Below are 19,210 nucleotides of genomic sequence, written 5' to 3'. Positions count from 1 at the left end.
GATGTCAATACTACCCAAAGCAATCTACAGATTCAATGCAATCCCCATCAAAATCCCAACAGATTTTTTTTTTCCCCTACAGAAACAGAAAGCCAATCCTCATATTGACACGGAATTGTGAGAGGCCACTATGAACATGAAGAACAAAGTTCCTGATTCCAAAATTTATTATAAAAAGCTAGAGTAATCAAAACTGTGATACTGGCATGAAGACACACACACAGACCAATGGAATAGAGGGGAGATTCCGGAAAGAAACCCAAACAACCATGGCCAGTTGATTTTTGACAAGGGTGCCAAGTCCACTCCATGGGGAACAGAGTGTCTTCCACACATGGTGCAGAGACAACTCTGACTCCAGAGCCTCTGTGTTGATCCACACTGTTGGTGTTTATATCTACAAAAGACCCAATGTATAAGACATGATACATAGAAAAATTAGCTAAAAATGGATCAAAGACCCAAACATAAAGGGCTAAAACCATGAAAGTCTTAATGGTTCCTAGATATAACTACAAAACATAAGATAAATTAGATTCATCAAAATTTAAAACTTTTTTTCCTGCATCAAAGGACCTTATCAAGAAAGTGAAAAGACAACCTATAGAATGTGAGAAGACATCTGTAAATCATATCTAATAAGGTTCACCTTCAGAATAAGTAAAGAATTTTTACAACTCAACAACAAAAAAGCAACCAAATTAAAATATGGGTAAAAGATGGAATAAGTATGTCTCTGAAGAAAATATATGATAGCCAATTAGTACATGAAAAGATGCTCAACATCATTAATCATGAAAGAAATGCAAATCAAAACCAGATGGAGATATGACTTCATACCCACTAAGCTGGCTATTAACAAGAGCAACACCACCACCACAGAAAAGGACTGAGGACATGTGTGGAGGGTGCAGTACCCTGTACATCCACCACCACCACTTGATGCCAGCGGAGTCTCCCAGCTGTGACAAGTAAACACGCCTCCACCGTTTCTGAGTGTCCCCCGGAAGCAGAATTCTTCCAGTTGCGAACCACAGGCTTAGATAGCGTGGGGCCCTATATTTAAACACCAGTTCTGGTTAGCGGTGGGCCAGGCAGACAGCCATCCTGGGCTCTGAACTTAGACTGAGTTTAAAAATGACAGCTCCACCTCTTTACCAAGTACCCTGGCACTTAACCATCTTGAGCTTCAGTCAACTTGTAGTTTTTCTTTAGGATGACTCAACTTTTGATTTTTCAACTTTTTAACAGTGTGAAAGTGAGACGCCTTCAGTAGCGACCACACTTGGCATTTTCAAGTTTGGTCTCCCATGGGCCAGTGGGGCCCTGCGATCCTCTCTCCTGACACAGGACAGAGGCAGCCCCAGCTCCCAGTCAGTCCCAGGATCTGGAGCTTGTTTTCGACTTAGGATATTTGCAACTCAGGATGGAACCCCGTCACTAAGTCGAGGAAGATCTGTATTGAAAAGCCTCCAGACCTGTGCCACTCAGGTGCCTGCTGAACGACTGTTGGGCCAGGGTCCCTGCCATCCAAGGGCTCACTAGTGAGGGACATAGAAAAGAACACAAATGACTTATGATCTAATTCCAACTTCAATCAACAGCTTTTTCTCTGTTTGAGCTTCCCAAACCACTTCCCATTCCCTAAGACCCTTCTGAACGAGGTCTGCTCTTCTGCTCTTCAGCCTATTTGTACAAATAGTAGGACTCTAATTCATATTCCAGCCCCAAAGAGCCAAATTAGGACTCACATGGGTCAGATGAGCCGTAGAGGTGCAGGGAAGGGTTTTCAGTTAAAAACCATGGGATCCAGCTACTCCCAGACCTGAACACTCCCCTCCACCCCCCACTCCCTGTGTCCAATCAGACCAACCTCCCAGGACACATCTTGCCCAGGGCATTTCCTTCTTCCAAGTTCTGGCGTAAAAACCTCTTTGTCACACTGACATGCCACCTAACTCTATTTAAGATGAATGCTGCCCTTTAAATTAACCACCACCAAGAGCTATACAACAGATTAAAGATGTACAGCCTATCTGGCATGTTATTAGTACTCTTTTTCTCTGAAGGAGCTACCTTTAAATTTAGGTGCTACACAGCATTAAAAGCAGTATCATTACTGTGCAGTCACAACTTGCAAATGGTACAAAAGTAGGTACGGCCCGTCCCTGACCTGCCCGATCCACCGCATGTGGCCCTGAAGGACTTCGGGCTACTTCCAAACACCGAACCTTCCCATTTTACGCTCCACCACTGAGTATAAAAGGATATATTTCAAGACAGAAAGCAACTGTGAAAGGAAGAGGTGTTCTAAAATGTTTCTGAGATTGACAGCATTCCCGAAATGCACATACCACCACTACAGTGGGCAACGTGCATCTGACCACACACATCTTTAGTTCCTTCAGTTACATTTTTAATAGGAATATGGACATATCCCTTATCATCCATTTGTAACGGGGTACAAAACTGAAGAAAGTGAGGAAATCACACCTTATGGGGAAACTTCAGACTTATTGTTTTCTTGCTTTTTAGGGCCACACCCATGGCATATGAAGGTTCCTAGGCTAGGGGTCCAATCGGTGCTACAGCTGCCGGCCTACACCACAGCCACAGCAACGCCAGATCCGAGCCTCATCTGTGAAGCACACCACAGCTCATGGCAACACCAGATCCTGAGTGAGGCCAGGGATCAAACCCTCAACCTCACAGTTCCTAGTCGATTCACTTCCACTGCACCACGATGGGAACTCCAACTTCAGACCTGTTAACAACATACTGCATCTGTTATTTAAACAGCAGTGTTTTTAATCATGCAGAGTGCTGGTCAATTATCACCACCCATCACCCCTAGCTCAGTAGGCATCGTGAGGCTGAAGGAAAGAAATAACCATTTACTCACATCCCAGGACAACGTAGACAAGTATGTATCTATCTAGCAAATATCATACACACACCCCCTCCCCGAACAACAGAGCCATATCCCATTTCCCCTTCCCCACAGGTACACACTGAAAGCGCCCTTGATTCTACAAGACTTTGCCCCTGACACCAAGTTCTCCAAATCTGCTACAACTCCAAAGCTGATTGCAAGCTTTTTCATAAGAGCTGTCAGAGCCATTAATTCATGAATATGGCCATTTTATTGAGGGAGGCTTAAATTTTCTAAACCAAATTGAAATCCATTCCGGATTAAGATGGCGGAATAAAAGAACTGGAGCTCAACTTCTCTCCTAAAGACAACAAAGGCTGAGCAATCTCCACTCAAATGGACCAGAAACCTTAAAAAAAGATACCCTACTCCAGAAGAAAAAGAGGAGGCCACATCAAGAGGTAGGAGAGGCGATTTCGTGATATAAACAACCCCATTACCTCCAGGGTGGGAAGCTCCACAGACTCAAAACTGGTTCACAAAGACTCACCTACAGGAGTGAGAGTTCTGAGCCACACATCAAACTCTCACGTGTGGGGATCTAGCACGGGGAGAAAGAGCCCCAGAGCATCTGACATTGAAGGTCAGTGGGGCTTGTGCACAGGCGCTCCACAGGACTGGGGAAAAGAGAGACCCCATTCTTAAAAGGCGTGCACGGACTTTCACGTGCACTGGGTCCCAGGGCAGAGGGAGGTCTCCATAGGAATCTGGGTCAAACCTGACCGCAGTTCTTGGAGGACATCCTGGGAAAACAGGGGTGAATGTGGCTTGTGAGGGAAGGACATTGAAGGCAAAGCTCTCAGGAATATTCAGCAGCCTGCCTTTCTCTGAAGGTAGCCATTTGGGGAAAATCTGGCCCCACCCTTTGTCAGTCAGCTGCTGAGAAGCCCCAGGCCAAACAACAATCCAGGTGGGATCACAGCCCCGTCCCTCAGTAAACAGGCTCCCTAAAGACCCCTCAGGCACACAGCCGCCTCTAATCCCATCCAGAGACTAAGCCCCACCCACCAGAGGGATTACAATCAGCTCCACCTACCAGGGGGCAGGCATCAGTCCCTCCCATCAGGAAGCCTACACCAAGCCCCCATACTGACTTCAGCCACAGGGGGGGCAGACATCAGAAGTAAGAGAGGCTACAACTCTACTATCTGTAAGAAGGTCACCACACCAAAACCTATGAAAATGAAAAGACAGAGGACTATAACTCAGATGAGGGAGAAAGAAAAAACCCCAGAAAATAAGTTAAGTGAGGAGGAGATTCTTAGCTTCCAGGAAAAAGACTTTAAATTGTTGATGCTGAAGATGATGCATGACATTGGAAATAAACTGGAGGCAAAGATGGATAACTTACAGGAAACACTGACGAAAGAGATACAAGACATAAAACTTAAACAAGAAGAGATGCAAAATACAGTAACTGAAATAAAAAAATCACCAGAAGCAGCTAACAGCAGAATACTGGAGGCAGAACAACAAATAAGTGAGGTGGAGGACAGATTAATGGAAATTACGGATGTGGAACAGAAAAAAGATTGAAAACAAATGAAGAGAGTCTCAGAGAACTCTGGGACAACATGAAACACACCAACATCCGTATTATAGGGGTGTCACAAGGAGAAGAGAGAGAGAAGGGGACAGAAAAAATATTCCAAGAGATAATAGCTGAAAACTTCCCTAACATGGGAAAGAAACCACTCACTCAAATCCAGGAAGCTCAACAAGTACCATACAAAATAAACCCAAGGAGGAATACACTGAGACACATATTAATCAAACTGACCAAAATTAAAGACAAAGAGAAAATCTTGAAAGCAGCTAGGGAAAAGAAACAAGTAACATACAAGGGAACCCCAATAAGGTTATCGGCAGATTTTTCACCAGAAGCTCTGCAGGCCAGAAGGGAGTGGCATGATATGCTTCATGTGATGAAAGGAAAAACCTCCAATCAAGATTCCTTTACCCAGCAAGGCTCTCATTCAGATTTGAAGGAGAGCAAAACCTTCACAGATAAGCAAAAGTTGAGAGAATTCAGCAACACTAAACCAGCCTTACAACAAATACTAAAGGAACTTCTCTAGGCAGAAAAGACAGCAACAGGAAACAAAAATTCCACAAATGACAAGGCTCACCAGTAAAGGTATATATACAGTAAAGACATGAAATCATCCAGGCACAATTATACCACCAAAATCCGAAATCATGAGGAGAGGTGGGTACAAATGCAGGACACTGGAAATGAACTTGCAATTAAGAGAACAACAACTTAAAACACTCTCACATACATATAGACTCTTACATCAAAACTTCAGAATAACTGTAAGCCAAAAATCTACAATTGATATACCAAATTGAAATCCAAAGGAATCAGTGAGGTCAAAGCTACAGCAACCACCTTGGGGGTCACCATGAGGATGCCAAGTGGTGGTGCCAGACCCTCCAGGGAGCCACAAGGAAATCAAGGGTTACTGTGCCACACATCTAGTTAAAGGTGACCCCTGCTGCATCAATTCTACCAACCTCATTTGTGGCCTCAATCTCCTGGCATTGACTCCCACAGGCAAAGAGCAGGGTCTTCCCTCACTACCAACTACACAACAAGAAGGAAACAGGCACCTGTCCATCAGCTTACTTAACTCCTGGCCATAGGTGACAGAATTCCCCAGCTCCCAGAACAGTTTTTCACAGCTCTAAGCGGTTGCAGTTAACTCTCAGGAATGCAGCCCCCGTTTCTTGGAGGGAAGGCTTTTAGATCAGGCAGCACAAGCTCACCACTTTCTCCTGTCTCAGCTTAAAAAAGATGGGCCAGGGCACAGGAACGTGGACCCTTGTGCGGAGAGCCCAGCTCCAGGCACCCCAGATTGGCGCTTGTAGAGGATCCTGGGAAGATGGGAGGAGCTCCCTCCAACCCACGCCAGTTAAAACACAGCCTGAATTTCATGTCCTGCCTTACTTAGCTTGGCACCTACTAGGGCCCCAGCAGAAATTGGAGGAGGGGGAGATCCCTTTCCAGGCTCTGGGAGGACATTCTGTGCTGGGCTGGGCCCTAGTTTTACATAGCTAAGCAAAACAAACGCCAGGTAAGGCTCCACCAGCCCCTGCTCACCAAGCTACATTGATATGAACAACAGCGAGGCTGTAAAGCCACATCTGCAATGTTGGAAAATAAACCATTTCATACATCAATGTGTTTAAAAGCTGCAGCCACTGTGATGTGCCAAGCACTGCTCTGAGCTGGAATCGGGCAGTGAACTTGGCTGGTACCTGCCCCCAGCACTTAGAAGCCAACCCTCAGGAGGGAGGGAGGGAGACCACAAACAAAAATTACTGATGAAGGAAATTAAAGAGGGTAACGGAGGAAAGGCAGGAGGGGACTACTTTAGGTTAAAAGATTGGGGAGCCCCAAACAAGAAAATATATGACAGAATTTTAAAAAACCAAAACTCCAGGATGTTCATGTTGCTCTGCTGGTCAGCCTAAGGGTTTACTTCTTCACGAGACTGTTTGCTCTTTAGGCATTCTGCCCACCTTCAAACTGTTTCAGAAAGAAAGCAACAGTACAAAATGAGGTGACTCAGACAGTAAATAATAAAATATTCAGGAAACCAGTGGAAATTTTAGCAGTCTCACAGCCTGAACAAAAATCTCCAGTTGTAATCTAAAATTGCATCCTGAGAGTAGCTTTCTGATCTTCAGTGAAGACAGATGTGCCTAAAAGCATCTTGTAAAATGTTACAATAACTAGACATTCTGTGAACAGAGAGGGTGTTACACACTATTCCCTCTTGAAATTCACTCTTGAACTGTGCCCCCAAATGAAAAGTTGAGGTTTGAACCCTCAATACCTCAGAACATGACCTTATTTGGAAAAAGGATCTTTACAGAGGTAACTGAGCTAAAATGAGGTCATTAGGGTGGGCCCTAAACCAGTATGACCAGCTTCCTCATAGAAAGGGGAAACCTGGACCAAGACAGACACATGTGCAGGCACACAGAGTGCCATGTGAATGTGAGGTAGAGATCAAGGAGCTACACCTACAAGCCAAGAAATGCTGAGGACTGCCAGCTACCGGGGAGGCAGCCCTCAAAGAAGCAGCCTTGTCGACACCTGGATCTCAGACTTCCAGCCTCCAGAACCTTTGGTTTATTCCACCAGTTTGTGGTGTGTTGTTACTGCAGCCTTCACAAATGAACCCACCCACTAACACAAAAGAAATAAAAAAGGAATAACTAGCAGGTACAAAGAGAATGGCTAGAGACAACGAAAAAAGTCCAAGTTTTTGAAAGATGAAACATGGATGGAGGAAAAAAAGAGGCCTAGAAAGTTACAAGTACTCCAAGCCCTCATTGGTGGAGATAACGCCAAAAACATCAACAACCAGGTGAAAATTTCCCAGAGTCAAAGACATGATTTTCCAAAATGAAAGTTCCCACTGGATGCCCAGCACAAAGGACAGAAGCATCCTCATGCTGTGCTGCAGCCACGGCGGCTGTGCCAGAAAGCCCTGTCATTTCTTTGGGGGCAAAGGGCAAGGCTACACCAAGCAGGGGGCACCTGGCTGCAGTGACCCTCCCCCAGGCCTCTGCCCCTGAGGCCTCGCTGGCTCGAGATGTGCCCGACGCACAGATCTACAGACCCCCGGACACACCGACCCACCAGCCAAGCACGAGCAGGCAGGACAAGGCCAGGCTGCGGGTTCATGCCAAAGGGAACCCGTGACTCCCTGACCCAGGCTGTCAGGTGACCAAAGCTGCAGGTAACAATCACCTCATCCAGAGGTTGAGGGGCTTTAAGGAGAGAAAGTAAAAGTACTGAAAGCACCTGGGAGAAGGGAAGAGAAAGAGGAGGACGGAGAGGGACAGAAACAGGAATTTAAAAGCTTGCGGCTTCTCAAGAAAACCGATTTCTCAAAAGTAACAATTCATAACACTAAGGGAAAAATTACTTCCTCTCTAGCATTCTACAGCCAGCCTACAACCAAGTAGGAGGCTAGAGCAGACATCCAGACCCCACAATCCCACAGAAGTGACCCTCTGTGAGCCTGTCCTCGAAAAGTGCAGGACGTGCCCACCAAGATGAGGAAGCTGCTGGGAGGAGAGAAGCTGCGGAGAGGTCAGTGGGGAAGGGTGTGGGGGCTGGGGAGCCCTGTCGGAGGCCGGGGCCCAGGTGCCAGTGGGGGGCTGCACATGGGACTGGTACCGAGAAACACAAGCCAAAAGAACAATTAACTCCAGAGAAAACAAAGATCTGAACTGGCGAAGAAATAAAATCTTCGTTCTGAACAATATTTAGTCACAAAAACGTCAACACTGAACATTCTGAAAATAAATTAGGATACGATTCTACTGGGAGGCAAGGACACCTGTGTGAGATGAACCCTCATGGTGTGCCAGGAAATCCACAGGGAACGCCTAAAATCCCAGCCCACACTCCCGCAGCGCAGGCCTGTGGACGTGGAACCAAGTCCCGCGAGAAACAGGCGCAAAGAGTTGAAAGGAGCTGCTTCTAGGGAGCAGTGATCAGCAGGGAGGAAGAGACGGTGTTTTTCACTATACACCTCATAGTACTCTTTGAATTTTTAAACTTTATAAAAAAAAATACTTAAAAAATTTAATATGAAGAGAACTCTTATGTGATGCAGCCTTATAAAAAAGAATCCTGTTCACAGGAATGAAAACTACTAGAGAAAAAAAAAAAAAAACACCAAGCAAATATGAACAACTGTGGGATTTGTTTTGTTCTGCTTTTAATTAGGAAAAGCTCTTTTTCCTACTCTCAACCTTAGCACCTGTGATCCACTTAGGTATGTCTCATTAACAAGACCAAACAAACAAACTAGGAAATTTAAACACAGCGAAGTTCCCATTAAATTATCTAGTTAACTGACTTGGGGCAGGGAAATGTCCTAACACAAAAGCCCTTTTCCATTCTATGGCAAGAATACCAGCAAAAGATTTAGCCAGTATTTAAAAGGATATTCAGAAGATTAAAAAAAAAAAAAAAAATCAGGAGTTCCCATCGTGGCACAGTGGTTGATGAATCCGACTAGGAACCATGAGGTTGCAGGTTCGATCCCTGCCCTTGCTCAGTGGGTTAACGATCCGGCCTTGCCGTGAGCTGTGGTGTAGGTTGCAGACACGGCTCGGATCCCACGTTGTTGTGGCTCTGGCGTAGGCCGGTGGCTACAGCTCCGATTGGACCCCTAGCCTGGGAATCTCCATATGCCGTGGGAGCGGCCCAAGAAATAGCAAAAAAAAAAAAAAAAAAGACCAAAAAAAAAATCAGCTCTCAAAACAATCAATACAGGGTATATTAGTATTTTTCAACTCCTAGGGAGTAAAATTTCATGTAGTTTTATAATCTAAGGAAATTTTAATGAAAATGATTAGAGCCTTGGAGAAAAACGTTAATTACTTAGAGACTTTATGAACTAGTCAGCAGCAGACTTTATTCTCCTAGTTAAGCATTCATCTGCACTATATACACTAGGTATAGAAGACAGCTCTGCTTTCTAGATACACGGATAAAGCTCTACCCACAGGCGGGGACGGTAAAATTCATATAGCCAGAGATAAAATGATGGCAAAAGTCACAAGACTTAAATCTGTAAACACATGTTGTGCATAAGACATACAAAATCGCTGATTTACAAAAGTCCATTTCCTATTTTGACATGCTAAAGACAAAAGTTCTGGGTCAAGGAAGAAATTCTAAGCACAGGAAGCAGTCCTATTTTTGGGCAGAAACATCTTTCAACTAAACATCATACTTTCATGCTAAAGACAAGCGAGCAGAGAGGCTCTCGCCAAGACACTTCCTCTGACCCCCTTTCAATCCCTGCCTACTCCAGCTTTCTACGCAAGCAGACTTACTTAACTCCCCTAAAAGCCTGTCAGATACACCTCAGGGCAAGGGGGATGTTCCACTCACCTTTTTTGCCCTTTGCCCTGTGCTTATAGACATTGACATCACTGGTTAGGTCTCCCACCTGCCACCTGCCTCTGGTTCTCCAGGTGGCTTGTGGCTCTGGCTTAATACACAGAATTAGCCCATCAGAAGTACTGTTATCTCCATATTACAGTAAGCTAAATACCAGAAGCGTATTCAAGAACTTGAAAATTCCTGAAGGTCTATGCATCTATTTCTGTTTAATGAGATGTTCCCCTGTATTGAAGAGCTGATAAATGCCAAATCATTAATTTATTCACAGTAAGTAAAACTCCTTCAGAGAGAATCCTTCCACAGACGTTGCTGGCAGGTGAGTCAAATGCTCTAGTGAAGAAAGCACAAGTTTGCACTCATACTCAGACACCGGGCAGCACCAACACTTTCAGTGGCGTGCGGGTCAAGCTTCCTGTACGGAGTTCGACGGACCTCAAGCCAGTGCCAGGTGACCTGGGGGCCGGGTGCTCAAGTCTGGAAGAGGCTAAGGGCCAGGGAAGGCCCTGAAGATGGGATCATGCTGGATACTGACCCCGAGTCTCAAGAAGCCCAGCTGAGCTGGGTTCTCCTCCCCAACCCTCAGCAGTAGCACCTTCCTCTCCAGCTCAGTTGAGAGCAGTATTCAGCCAGAACTGAGGGGCCACAGGTGAGACGCCCCGTCCTGACTCAGTCCAGCAACGCGCTCATAGCATGGAGAGCAGGCAGGGGACATGGGCTTCACATCGTCCACCTTGTGCCATCGTGGCACCCGGCAGGGTAGCCAAGGCACTGCAATCTTCTCCCAGTGGATTGTGCACATATAAATGATTCAGAGAACCAAGGCTCCAACACGGCAAGTGCTGTCCTTCTATTAGCAGTTTATAGCTGCTGACAGTAAGTCCTCCAGTCCTACCTAATAAGGTTAAAACAAAACCCTAAAATGGATTCAGGCATGTCAAGCAGATGCAGGAGACCCTCACAGCCCTTGGGCAGCAACATGGCTACCACACAGCTGCGTGCCTTTGGCAAACCTCTTTCAGCCTCACTGCCTTCACCTAGAAAAAGGGATTATCTCCACCTTGCAGGGCAGTTGTGACTCGAGATAATTTATGTAAAGCACAATGGCTTGCCCCAAGAAGGTGTTCAATCATGTAACGGCAATAATAATGACAACCTTTACCAACTCTAAACACCTCCTAGAAACAGTCTGTTTCTAAAAAGTAGACATCAACACCATTTGGCAAAGAGTCTCAGTAGATAGATATTAAAGCCCAGCAAATTCCAAATTTTAAAATAATGTTACTTAGTCAACTGTTTTGAACTGGTTGAGCCAATTAGAAAACCCTACAACAAAAGATGAGTTATTTCTCAAAAAGCATTTAATACACATTTTAAATTATAAGAGCTTACTCTTAAGTGATGCTTCCCTGAGTAAGTCCCATTTGAACTGTGAGTTCATATGTAAAGAGATGCTATGGTTATTAAGGTATGTGAAATTCACCCCAAATATGTTAAGGGATGTTAAAGAAATATGTGGGCAGATGCTTTGGAATGTTTCACAAAGAAAAAAAAATCACTAGTAGAATCCTAAAGAAGTAAAAAGTATATTCACATAGAATCCTAAAAAAACAAAAGTATACTCCCTAGGGGTCTTCAGTAAGCCCAAACATCCCCTGACTTATATTGGTTCAGAAGACAGACATCACTTTATTTCAAGGACCACAGGTTGATGACTCAGCTGTGGGAAGCACCATACCCTACCAGGAAGCACCGATTCAGAGCTCTTCATTCACAGGAACTGTCTGATGGTTTTGGTGTCTCATAGGTAGTAAAGATACAAAATACAATAAAATTAAAAGTGACTTCATATTAAAGAGTTTATATCTTTCAAGAGCAAAAATACATCACATCATAATGAACTGAAAAGAGTTTACTCAGAGGTAGAAAAAAGTCTTTTTTTTGGGGGGGGGGTCTTTTCTAGGGCCACTCCCGTGGCATATGGAGGTTCCCAGGCTAGGGGTCTAATCAGAGCTGTAGCCACCGGTCTACACCAGAGCCACAGCAATGTAGGATCCCAGCCACGTCTGCGACCTACACCACAGCTCACGGCAACGCCGGATCCTTAATCCACTGAACAAGCCCAGGGATCGAACCCGCAACCTCATGGTTCCTAGTCAGATTTGTTAACCACTGTGCCACACGGGAACTCTGAAAAAAGTCCTTTAGATAGATTTCAATTTCAGATTAACCAATTAATTTTTTTGTTTATAATTATACTTCTATAAAAAAAGGAAACATCTTACTACAGAATTAAAAATACATGGGACAGGAGTTCCCTTGTGCACAGGTTAAGGATCCAGTGTTGTCACTGGACTAGCTTGGTTCACTGTCATAGCGAGGGTTCAATCCCTGGCCTGGGAACTTCCACATGCTGCAGATGCTGCCCCGCCCCCAAAAAACCCCACCATGTTATCCCTTCCATTATAGCCCAGAAATAAGTAAATGCAGAAATTCAACCGGTCACCAAAAAGAGATTACTTAGTACCATATGCCTATCTTTAGCTTTACCTGTTCTCAGCTTCTGTTCAATGTTTATAATTAAATATAACCATCAAAGCCAGTTTAAACCTAGATACTGGTAGCTCTTCTCTTTGAGATATTAACATGTCTTTAATCATGTTTCTTAAACTTTTCAAATCTATGTTCCTTTATACTCCCCACTTTGCTTAAAATATCTAAAAAGTAAATTAACAAGTAACCAAAAAGTTAAAATCAAAACAATGAGAGAGCGCAACAGACCTTCAAAGGTGCCAGTGCCCTGCAGAGAACAGGTCTCCAGCCACTCCAGCTCACCGACTGCTTCTGCACACCAACGTATGGAGGTCTGTCCCTTCTCCTTTCCCCTTCACACTACTTTTAAACCCCCCGAGCCCATCCCCACGACCATAACCCAATGGTGCCCATGTTTAAACGGTCTTTCCTCTCCTCTTCATGCTGTCCTTTCTCTGGTGCAACCTGACAAGCCTTTGAGGCTGGTTGCTTATTCCACCCAACTCTCCATTTCTCCCCTACGCCTCCCCTCAGTTCAACCTTTACAGACAGGGAAGGAGGCAAAGTGGCCACAGGGAGTGTCTGAAAACTAAGCAGACAATCATTTCCTACAGTTAACAGCTAGAAGAAGGCCAGAGATGACCTGAGAGCAACCAAAAATTAGCACAGAATAAGCAAAATGGTAACAATACCAAAACCTGTAAGAAGCATGCCTCCTGCGACTGACTTTAATCAAGGGAAGTGAGTCTTGATGATTAAAGGTTTGGAGCAGATGAAGATGGTTGGGAGAAAACTGAACTGAAAGAGCTGAGATGAGAAATTCAGATCTGCCCAAAAAAGGCAAGAACAGATCACTGTAGATTCTTAAATGGGAAAAGATAAAAAAGATGCTAGAAATTGAAAACAACTCAGAATTTATAAACCACTTTGAACTTCATGTATACTCTGCTTGGTTGAAAAAAAAATAAGCTGAAGTAGTTCAGACAAACTCACATATTACTAAACAACAAAATGAAGACAACTGGCACAAAAAGTGAGGATATGAAATGAAATAAACAGACTCAGTTACTGTTCATAAATCTATAGAAGTAAAGAGTTTCTAAACTGTTCAAATATGCCAAAATGTCAGATAAAGGCTATCCTCCAGCTACCTAGATATTACACAGAGTGCTTTTCTGTGAGACAATGTCTTTCCTCCAAAGTAGAAAAGCCTAATTTGGATACTTCATGTTGAAAATACGACACTGCTGAAACACATACACACTGCATAATAAAAAATTAATTAAAAATTTAAAAAAGAAAAATTAAAAAACACCACATAGGAGTTCCTGCTGTGGTACAATGGAATTAGCAGCATCTCTGCAGTCCTGGGACATAGATTCCATCCCTGGCCTAGCACAGTGGGTTAAGGGCATTGTCACAGCTTCGGCGTAGGTCACAACTGTGGCTCGGATACAATCCCTGACCCAGGAACTCCATATGCCACAGGGCAGCCAAAAAATTAGAAAGCAGAACAAACAAACAAAAAAAGTACATAACAAAGTTCTAGATTCAAAGATAACAAAAATAGGCAGCATGTGGAGTCTCTGTCATGGTGCAGCAGAAGTGAATCTGACTAGGAACCATGGGTTCTCGAGGTTTGGTTCCTGGCCTCACTCAGTGGGTTAATGATCCAGCATTGCCGTGAGCCATAGCGTAGGTTGCAGAGGTGGCTCAGATCTACCGTTGCTGTGACTGTGGCATACCTCTGAAGCTACAACTCCAAATAGACCCTTAGCCTGGGAACCTCCATATGCCATGGGTGCAGCCCTAAAAAGAAAAAAAAAAAAAGGCAGCACATTCCCAGTGGATTTTTAAAAGATCACCTTCCAGCCCCCACCTATATACATGTAAGTAGTTTATCAAATTATTTATTTGACCTAAATAATTAAAAAAAAAAAAAGCAACAGTTTTAAAAGGTCCCACTCCTAGAGTTCCCGTCGTGGCGCAGTGGTTAACGAATCCAACTAGGAACCATGAGGTTTCGGGTTCGATCCCTGGCCTTGCTCAGTGGGTTAACGATCCGGCGTTGCTGTGAGCTGTGGCATAGGTTGCAGACGTGGCTCGGATCCCGCGTTACTGTGGCTCTGGTGTAGGCTGGCGGCTACGACTCTGATTAGACCCCTAGTCTGGGAACCTTCATATGCCTCGGAAGCGGCCCTAGAAAAGGCAAGGAAAAAAAAAAGACAAAAGAAAAAAGTCCCACTCCTAACAATCACATAAACTCCTTGCCTCTAGGCCACACCCTCCATGTACAGATGAGCTATGAAAGCAGGAAAAGGCCCTCATGCTGGAGCCAGGGTGTCAGGCTTTACAAGTGAATTCTGGCTCCTTCCTCATTTCTTTATAACAATTTTAACACCAGTCTAATAGACAAACAGGACCACTGAAACTTAGCATTCAAAGCCTTTAGAGGAAAAAGATTCTATAGTCAGAGAAATAAGAAATAAATTTATAACTTATCATCACTCTAATCCCAAAGCCACACTAAGGGACTTGATGTCTTGCAGTGTAGCACTGTATCTCCTAATAGATTCTTTTCCTTCTCTTCCCTCTTAATAGAACGGAAATTTAGAGCAGAATCCTCAGTCCCAGAGTTCCAGAGCAAGGAGAGAGCACCTGGGCCAAGCTTCCTGTTGTCAGCGGGGATGGCTGAGGGGAGCAGAGCAGCAGCCCCACCACACTAGCTGCCACTTACCTCTAAGACATCTACAGCTTCATCTGGACCCCAGGAGTGAGCGACTGTCTCTCCTCTTTTATCCTCAAGACTACAGGACCATATATATGTAAAGTGTTGAGTGATAATAGTGTGTTCCTAAAGAATGAACAAGGAAGGTGGAGCACTTAATAGCCAACAAAGCCACCCAGACAGCTTCTTATTCAAATGCCTTATTACCAAGACAGAGGCATAAAGCTTGCTGCTCCAGCATGCAATAACTATCCTCAAAGGCTTAATGAGACATAACTTTTTTTTTTTTGGTTTATTTTTCCCTTTTACAGCCGCACCTGCAGCATATGGAAGTTCTCAGGCTAGGGGGTTGAATACGAGCTGCAGCCACTGGCCTACACCATTGCCACGGCAACATGGGATCCAAGCTGGTTCTTGGGACAGCAACACTGGATCCTTAACCCACTGAGCGAGACCAGAGACTGAACCTGCATCATCATGGATACCAGTCAGACTCTTAACCCGAAGAGCCACAAAGGGAACTCCCAATGAGACATAATTTATACAGGATTCTGCCAACTGATGGTTCCGCACACCAACCTGTGAGGTGTTTCATCATAAAGATGGCCAATGATAGGTCAGAGGACTCTGGGGCTTAGCCAGAAGTAAAACAACTTACTATAAATGAAGGGAATAAAAAAAAAAAAAATCCAAATAGGCTTTCAAAAGAAAGGTCCCGAACTCCTGCCTAGCAATGGATGGGCAGCTCAATGTGCACACACATACCCACCCAGCCACAGGGGCCCGATCAAAAAGGAAAGGCTTTAAATCAAAGCCGGGCAGACTTAAGTCAGACTTAAAAACTTGCTGACAGGTTGCTAAGCACCCATGGGAGGCAGAGGAATCTACCTCCTAAGAAGACAGAGTCCAGCTTGTCATTGCGCTGTTACATACAAGGAAACACGTCCACAAAGAAGCACTCCCAGAGAAATGGCTGTTGACACAGAGAACCAAGCTATATTTAAACTAAGTTATTAATATTTAAACTAAACAGTGCAAAATGTTCACTGTAATGCTCGTCAGCTTAGCTGAACCTTCTTAACCATGTCCAGCGAGTGGCACTGGCAGGATTAGCCTTCTGAAGCTCACAATCCCTGGGAATCGAGTGAACTCATTCAGGAAGTACCACTGGCTCACAGGTCACTCTGAGGGACACCATGCCTGCTGCTTCCTACTTTCCTTCTACAGACCTCTGTGGAGGATCTTCTCAAAGCCGGCTCTGTGCTGGGTATTGGCAGCTGCCAGGATGGCCTTCAAGGACTCAGCCCAGAGCAGGACACAGTGCAGTCGTCTGCAACTGCAACTACACTACAACACAGGGTGATGAGTACCTTTACCGCTACAAGAATGCAGCAATAAAGGACACAGAGCCCCAGCTGACCCTATTATTTGCTCCTTAACAGTGGCTTTCAAATGCCCCCATTTCCAGTTCCTCCAAAACATAAAAGCTTTGCTGTTGGTTCTCAACTACGCCCTCAAACATTAAAACAGAAGCCACCTTCTCACTTCCAGGATTCTATTGCCAACGCTGGGGCCTGGAGATACTTCAGCCTGAAACATCGCAACCAACTGCACCTTTCACTGGAGGAAAGTGGCCATGCACCCTTGTCAGATATTCTTCCACACATGGCCTTGGGCCTGCTTTTTATACTCTGGCCCAGTATGGCCTGAGGTTGACTGCCCTTCATTCAGAGATGATGCTGGCTGCATTAAGGGAGGGTCCCATCACAGGAATCCATCCCCTGCGGCTCCCATCTCAGCTTCATCTGCTGCACTTATACAGCTGAGAACAATCAGTATCAGACTATCAACATATAAGCCATTATGGGCCACTAAATAACTTGTAAATACTTCAAAATACATTTCAAAACGTGACTTTCTAAGGTCAAAGCATTATGAACTAGCCTGGCCAAGTAACACTAAGCCTCTCTACCGGACAAAGAGCTCCAACAGGGCCTGGCTGGACACCAATTCAGGAGACACTTGTTCACTGGTGGGGGGCGGGGGTGGGCAGGGAAGGTTTGAAAAAATAATCCCCCAAATGTGCATCTTAAAATAGCCTGGAGCTTTAAGTAATTCTTAACATTTACAAATACTCGGAGTTCTAGCACTTTCTGAAAGAGTGATCTTTCTGGTCCTGTTTTTCATTAATTATGCCATCAAAACGACACCCCCAGTTTCCAATGAGAACAGTCTCAATCTGTGCGGGCGAAGGGGAAAAATACCACGACCAGCGGGTCAGAAGTTGAGAAAGAAGCCCTCACAGCAAATGGACCTTAACACGTTCGCTACAGACTAAGACGTGCGGAGGGGAGGGGGTTTGAGAGGAGAAACTACTCACACTCAGGATCCGGTCTACAGCCCGCGGGCGGAGACGCCGCCGAACAAACGGCCGCCGACAAATAACAGCAACTTGACGGCCCCCGCCTCGGTGCGGATCACGTGCCGGACCCCCTCCCCGAGGCCCGGGGGCGGGATGGAGACTCGGCCTCCCGAGGCGCTTTCCGTGCCGGGACCCGCCAGGCCGAGCGTCTTGGGCCGCAGCGCCAACCTCCGCGCCACAGACGCCGGGGGGGGGGGGGGGGGGGTCCGAAGTGACCCTCGGCTGGCGCGCGGCGGGGGCACCGAATTTCCCCCAGGCTCCCTGCCCGCCCCGACCCTCCCAGCCCGCCCTGCGATCCCCTCGGTCTCCCTGACGCCGGCGGCGCGGCGCGGCGAGGCACGGGCTGGGGGCTCGGCCTCCCCCGGGCCGCCCGCGCCGAGCTGGAGACCCAGCTGCTCGAGCGTGCAGACGCGGCGCCCGCCGCCGAGGACCCCGGTCCCGCGCCCGCTTACCTGCGGCGGCTCGGCTCCCGGCCCGCGCCGGCGCCCGCGGGCAACCGAGGGCAGGCGACAGCCGGACGAAGGCAACGACGAGGACCGGCCCGGGTGGACGAGCTCGCGAGTGGCCGAGGGGGCGGGGCCGGCCGGGGGCGCGTTGGAGGCCCAGGCACCCGCCGCCGCCGCTGCCTCGGGAGCCGCCTGGGCCGCAGCCGAGCCGGGCGGCCCTCATGAATGGGACGCGGCGGCGGCGGCGGCAGCGGCCGAGCGGCGGCGGGCGGGCAGACGGGCGGCGCGCAGGCCCCGCCCCGCCACGTGACGCCGCGCTCCACCGCCCCCTCCCGGCCGTGCAGGAGGCGCCAGGGCTTCCTCGCTCCCGCCAGATGCAGCCCCGCGCGCCGACGCGCTGCCGGTCTCCCGCGCTGCCGCGGGGGCCTGGCCCTTCGCGTGCTAGGGGCAGCCCGAACGTTACTTTTCTAAAATAAAGTTTCTCTGGTCCCCATGGCAACCCATGGCGCGTCACGTGGAACTTAGCGCCCAACTGCTGAAAAAGAATAAATATTACAGTGCAAAATAGGTAACGGTCTTGAATGCTTTATAATCCTCTTTTGATCACCAGTAGCACATCTTGCTTTTTTCACTCCTCTCCTCCCCCCAATCCTATTGCACATCCCCTTTTAAAAATATACTTTTTCAAGAAATGGATTGTTCATGCTGTATATTGTTGGACACAGGTTTGTATCTTTTTGCTGCCTATGCCATTATTGAAAGCTATGAATGGAAATACATGTGTTCCGTCCCAATGTCATTAATTTCTCAATAAGCGTTCTGTAAATGATAACTAATACAGCTTTGAGGATGTTGAAAAATAGGCATTGATGTAAAGCTCCTGTGTGACGAGCCCAGTCACAGCATAGTTTCTTCCCACTGACGGAGTGTGGTGTGCCGGGGCTGTGCTGGGGCCGGGGAAGCAACGCCCTGTCGCAGGGGTCCGCAGGGCTGGTTCTGCAGAAGGAACCCAGGCAACCACTTCCTCATGCCGGTTCCTTCTGCCTTTCTCTAGCACTCAGCCAAGCTTTGCCTCATCCTTAACCGAGGCCCCACAAAGACATAAAAGATAGTTTCATTGGCCGAAGGACACTAGGATTTTTTTCCTTGCCTGTGTTTTTCAACTGGCCTCACAAATGAAATAAAAAAATTTAAGGACTGGGAGTTCCTGCTG

The 19,210-nt window shown here is 46.4% G+C and overlaps 1 protein-coding gene across 1 annotated transcript in view; it reads right to left on the bottom strand.

The window, feature by feature from the left end:
* The window catches only part of LPIN2 (lipin 2), an 87,201-nt gene extending 68,963 nt beyond the window's left edge, over nucleotides 1-18,238 (bottom strand). The window contains exon 1 of the mRNA XM_047793817.1: nucleotides 18,004-18,238. The gene's annotated coding sequence lies outside the window, so the exon portion shown is untranslated. The remainder of the gene's footprint in view (nucleotides 1-18,003) is intronic.
* Nucleotides 18,239-19,210: the final 972 nt, after the last annotated feature.

The sequence above is a fragment of the Phacochoerus africanus genome, chromosome 8 (genome assembly GCF_016906955.1).
Source record: "Phacochoerus africanus isolate WHEZ1 chromosome 8, ROS_Pafr_v1, whole genome shotgun sequence".
NCBI lineage: Eukaryota > Metazoa > Chordata > Mammalia > Artiodactyla > Suidae > Phacochoerus > Phacochoerus africanus.
Note: the sequence above shows the minus strand (reverse complement) of the source record. Positions and strands in the feature narration are given on the sequence as shown.